Below are 6,000 nucleotides of genomic sequence, written 5' to 3' on the forward strand. Positions count from 1 at the left end.
AACTTGTATTGTAGAGCTGCATGTGTTAGATATTTGAATGTGCTGAATGTGGGGCTCAGTGATCCATTGACTTTTGTGGTAGTTGGCCAGTGTAGATCTCAAATTAGTTTGCGAGTCATGTGTCAGTTACTCCCAACTACATTTGACTGTAGAGGCTGAATTCACAATAACACATGCTGCACAATTTCTGAACTTCAGGTTGTGTTGTTTTTACTGCTTATACTGAATCACCCTCCTCTAACATTTTTTTTATAGAGATAATCGATACCATGTATACTATTGATTCTTGCATAGGTTAAAATTATCTCAGCTGTTCCATTAAAGGAACTCATATGATTCTGTATACAATGTATTATATTTCTGGCTAAAATGTATAAAAAATAAATTAATATGTTACAATCGACATGTACTAACAGTTAAAATTACTCTTCTTTTAAAAATAATTGAAATTACAAAATTCATGGCATACTTAAAATTCATATTATTAGTTGCACATTCTAACTCCAATTACTAAATTTATTTTTGGATTTCCTTATAAAATAATGATATAATTTGGTGAAGATTCTTCTTTGGTAAAGAAAGTGCTTTATAAACTCTTTGGAATATTGTCAGGACTACAGAATGTAAGAATGGTGGGCATGCCTCTGATGGAAGTAGACATTTTCTAAGTTATTGGGTTTTTTGAATGTGGAAAGTGGAAAAACGGTGTGATGTTGAAAGATGTGACAAAGAATGAAATTCAAGAATAATATAGGCAAACCCTCATCTGTTACTTAGTCATCAAGAACCTATAAAATCGAAATTTAAGCTGCAAGAATGTACCCCTAGACAAGACTTTGAGCCATCAACAACAACAATGGGATGATGAAGATAAGTAAGAAGTTATTCTTTTGTATATCTCACACCTCTTGCAGCCTTCAAAATTTGTGCAAACACAGAAAATTTTAATAGAGATGTGTGGGAAGGTAAAATTACAAGTGTTGACTGATAACAAAGTTTTGTGCATAGGCCACCATCTGTAAACAGCTGGAAAATGTGTTGGCTGGAGTCGATAGGCTCCAGGCTGTTGCCCTGGGCTGCAGTGACATTGGGACATCCAAGGCGAGCGCTTTGGTGCTTCTGGAACCTGTAGCATTGCCTGGGATCTCTGATGCAACTGCGCCCTCGGATTTGGACATCCTTGCCGGTCGACACTTGCCTGATGGTGATTGGCGAACCATGGCGGGGTCACAAATCCCTGGGCGGAAGGCAGAAGTTGGTTCTGGCCACAAGGCTCTACCCTCATGCCTCCGTAACAGGTTTGAGGTACTGCCCACTGCTGAAAGTACTTCTGAGCCAGCAAGGGTGGCCTCGCCAGTTGCACCAGTGACCGGTCTTCCTGTGAGGTCCGGACAAGCACAGAGGGTGTGATTGCTTGTCATTGGGAGCTCCAATGTTAGGTGGGTGATGGAGCCCCTTAGGGATATGGCAGCTAAGGATGGGAAGAAAGCCAATGTGCACTCCATGTGCATATCGGGGTGAGTCATCCAAGATGTAGAAAGGGTCCTTCCGGATGCCATGAAGGGTACAGGGTGGAGCCAACTGCAGGTGGTGGTTCATGTCGGCACTAATGACGTGTGTTGATATGGATTGGAAGAGATTCCCTCTGGTTTCCAGCGGCTACCTGGGTTGGTGAAGACTGCCAGCCTTGCTAGCGAGATGAAGGCAGTGCTCACCATCTGCAGCATCATTGACAGGACTGATTGCAGACCTTTGGTACAGAGCCGAGTGGAGGGTCTGAATCAGAGGCTCAGATAGTTCTGCGACTGTGTAGGCTGCAGATTCCTCAACTTGCACCATAGGGTGGTGGGGTTTCAGGTTCCAATAAATAGGTCAGGTGCCCACTACACACAGGAGGCAGGTACACAGGTAGCAGGAGCTGTGCAGCATATGCTGGGCGGTTTTTTAGGTTAGACAGTCTCGGAAAATATCAAAAAGGGCTCCAGTCTCAAAGGGTACAGGGCAAAGAAACGACGAGAATCGACCAACCAACAGTCGGTATTGTATTTGTAAATTGTCATTGGAAAAGTACCAGAGCTTCAAGCACTGATGGAAAGCACTGAAGCTGAAATCGTTATAGGAACAGAAAGCTGGATAAAGCCGGAGATAAATTTTGCCAAAATTTTTACAAAGGCGCAAACTGTGTTCAGAAGGATAGATTAAATAAAGTAGGTGGTGGTGTGTTTGTGCCTGTTGGTAGTAGTTTATCTTGTAGTGAGGTTGAAATAGATAGTTCCTGCAAATTACTTTAGAAGTTATACTCAACAGCCGTATCAAAATAATAATTGGCTCCTTCTACCGACCCCCTGACTCAGATGATATAATAGCTGAACGGTTCAAAGAAACCTTGAATCTCATTACAAATAAGTACCCCACTCATACAGTTATAATTGGTGCAGACTTCAATCTATCCTCGATTTGTTGGTGAAAATACATGTTCAAAGCTGTTGGTAGACAGAAAACATCTTCCAAAATTGTACTAAATGGTTTCTCTGAGAATTACACTGAACAATTAGTTCATGAGCCCACACAAATTGTAAATGGTTGCAAAAATGCACTTGACTTCTTAGTCTCAAATAATTCTGATCTAAGAGAGAGCGTCATGGTGGAGACAGGGATTAGCGAGGCTCAAAACCATATCAACCAAAACCACTAAAAATAAACGCAAAATATATCTATCTAAAACAGCAGATAAAAATTCGCTTGATGCCTTCCTATGAGAGCGTCTCCATTCCTTCCAAGCTAATTATGTAAGTGTAGACCAGATATGGCTCAAATTCAAGGATACAGTATCGAGAGCAATAGATAGAATCATACCACATAAGTTAATAAGAAATGGGACTGATCCACCATGGTACACAAAACACATCAGAACACTGTTGCAGAAGCAACGAAAAAAGCATGCCAAATTTGGAAGAATGCAAAATCCCCAAGACTGGCTAACGTTCATGGAAGCTCGAAATTTAGTGCGGACGTCAATGCGAGATGCTTTTAATAGTTTCCACAATGAAACATTGTCTCAAAATATGATAGTATACCCAAAGAGATTCTGGTCATATGTAAAGTACACCAGTGGCAAAAAAACAGTCAATACTGTCACTGTGCGATAGCAATGGAAATGTTACCGATGATGGTGCCACTAAAGCGAAGTTACTAAATACAGTTTTCCATAATTCCTTCATGAAATAAGATGAAGTAAATATTCCAGAATTCGAAACTGGAACAGTTGTTAGCATGAGTGACATAAAAGTAGATATCTTAGGTGTTGCAAAACAACTCAAATCACTTAAGACAGGCAAGTCTTCCGATCCAGACGGTATACCAATCAGGTTCCTTTCAGAGTATGCAGACACAATAGTGACTTTCTTAGCAATCATATACAACAGTTCACTTGACAAAAGGTCTGTTCCTAAAGACTGGAAAGTAGCACAGGTCACACCAATATTCAAGAAAGGAAATTGGAGTAACCCATTGAATTACAGACCCATATCACTGACCTCAATTTGCAGTAGGATTTTGGAGCATATACTGTACTCGTACATTATGAATCACCTTGAAGAAAATGACTTATTGATACATAACCAACATGGATTTAGAAAATATCGTTCTTGTGCAACACAGCTATTTCCATGAAGTAACGAGTGCTGTCGACAAGGGATCTCAGATCGATTCTGTATTCCTAGATTTCCAGAAGGCTTTTGATACAGTTCCTCACAAGCAACTGTTAATCAAATTGCGTGCATATGGAGTATCGTCTCCGTTGTGTGACTGGATTCGTGATTTCCTCTCAGAGAGGTCACAATTCGTAGTGATAGATGGTAAATTGTCGAGTAGGACAGAAGTGATATCTGGTGTTCCGCAAGGTAGTGTCATAGGCTCTCTGCTATTCCTGATTTACATAAATGATCAAGGTGATAATCTGTGCAGCCCCCTTAGATTGTTTTCAGATGACACTGTAATTTATTGTCTAGTAAAATCATCAGATGATCAATTCCAATTACAAAATGATCTAGAGAGAATTTCCGTATGGTGCAAAAAGTGGCAATTGGCACTAAACAAAGAAAAGTACGAGGTCATCCACATGGGTACTAAAAGAAATACGATAAATTTTGGGTACATAATAAATTGTCCAAATCTAAGGGCTGTCAATTCAACTAAATACTTATGAATTACAATTACGAGCAACTTAAATTGGAAAGACCACATAGATAATATTGTGGGGAAGGCGAAACAAATACTGCACTTTGTCGGCAGAACACTTAGAAGATGTGACAAACCCACTTAAGAGACATCCTACATTACACTGTAATATTGCTGTGCGGTGTGGGATCCCTACCAGGTAGGATTGACAGAGGACATCACAAAAGTGCAAAGAAGGGCAGCTCGTTTCATGTTATCGCGCAATATGGGTGAGAGTGTCACTGATGTGATACACGAGGTGGGATGGCAGTCACTGAAACAAAGGCAGTTTTCTTTGCACTGAGATCTGTTTAAGAAACTTTCTCTTCTGAATCCGAAAATATTTTGTTGACACCCACCTACATATGGAGAAATGATCATCATAATAAAATAACAGAAATCAGAGTTCGAATGGAAATATTTAGGTGTTCCTTTTTCCCATGCGCCATTCAAGAGTGGAATGGTAGAGCAGTAGTATGAAAATGGTTTGATGAACCCTCTGCTAGGCACTTAAATGTGAATTCCGGAGTAACCATGTAGATATAGATTTAGATGTAGAAGAAGAAGGAATAGTAATTTATGTCAGTTAAAGTTATAAAACTCCAATCACCGTAAGAAAGAAGACCAGAGAGCTGCCCAACAAAGTTGTATCAACATTGATGATAATTTCCTATGATATCAACAATGATGGATCGGATGAATCGAAGGAGGACTTGACAACTATGACGGAGGACATCAGAAAACATTTGTGAAATTAATCATTATTAGTGGACTCACGTAATTGCTAGGAAAATGAATAGAGACAAGGGCAGTGGTGATGAAATGAAAGCTGTAGGACTCAGCCTAGACACGTTTGAACTAAGTGAAAGTGTAGTTAGCAAAGAAACAGTGAAAACCAATATTTTGCAGTTGATTTTATTAAAATTAGAGGAAATGAAGATAGACAACAATAGCAAATTTAGTGTAGTTAATGGTCAGTTAACTGAAAAGTTTACTTCACTACAAGGACAATTAAATGAACTGAAAACAATGACAAAATGGACAGGGTACAATACCAAACAGACCAACTTAGCAGTCAGATTTCGAAGCTAAAAAATGGTTTGTCAGATGGATTAAAAAGTGTGAATGAAAAAGTCGATGCAACAGAAAATAAATTTTTTGTTTTGGAAAATGTGTTAGTTGCACAATCTTTGCATCAGGAGAAGAATGTTAATGACGTCAGAGTTCAACCGAAGGTCATATAGGAAAAAATGGATCAGAATTTTAGTAGTTTAGATCAAAAAATTTTAAATGTTGAAAACAGTGTGCTCAGTAATGTAAATGTTCTAGATCAAAAAGTTTCAGTAGTTCAGGAAAAATTCATTCACACAATCAGTACTCAAACAATGGTATTGCGTGCTCCAAAATTCCAATCAAAGGTTTTTCATCAGACAATTTACATCCACTGGATTTTCTACACCACTGTAGGGAGAGTTTTGTGTCAGGCATGAGTGATGACCAAAAGGTTAAATTTGTTAAAAGATGTCTTGAAGGTGAAGCTCTACCATGGGTAAATCTAAATTTAAGTCAGTGGGTAACAAACCAAAGCTTCGAAAAAAAAGTTCTTTTAAATAAATTGTGCTCAGAAGCTGAACAAGAGAGAATTAAAAGTGAATTTCTGAATGGTCCAAACTATAGGAATAGGGACGGTACACTGAAAGAATTTTTTAAGAATCAACTTAAGAAATTAGTACACCTTGACAGGCCATTTGACGAAATGTCATTAACTGATATATTAGAAAG

The sequence above is a fragment of the Schistocerca piceifrons genome, chromosome X (genome assembly GCF_021461385.2).
Source record: "Schistocerca piceifrons isolate TAMUIC-IGC-003096 chromosome X, iqSchPice1.1, whole genome shotgun sequence".
Lineage (NCBI taxonomy): Eukaryota > Metazoa > Arthropoda > Insecta > Orthoptera > Acrididae > Schistocerca > Schistocerca piceifrons.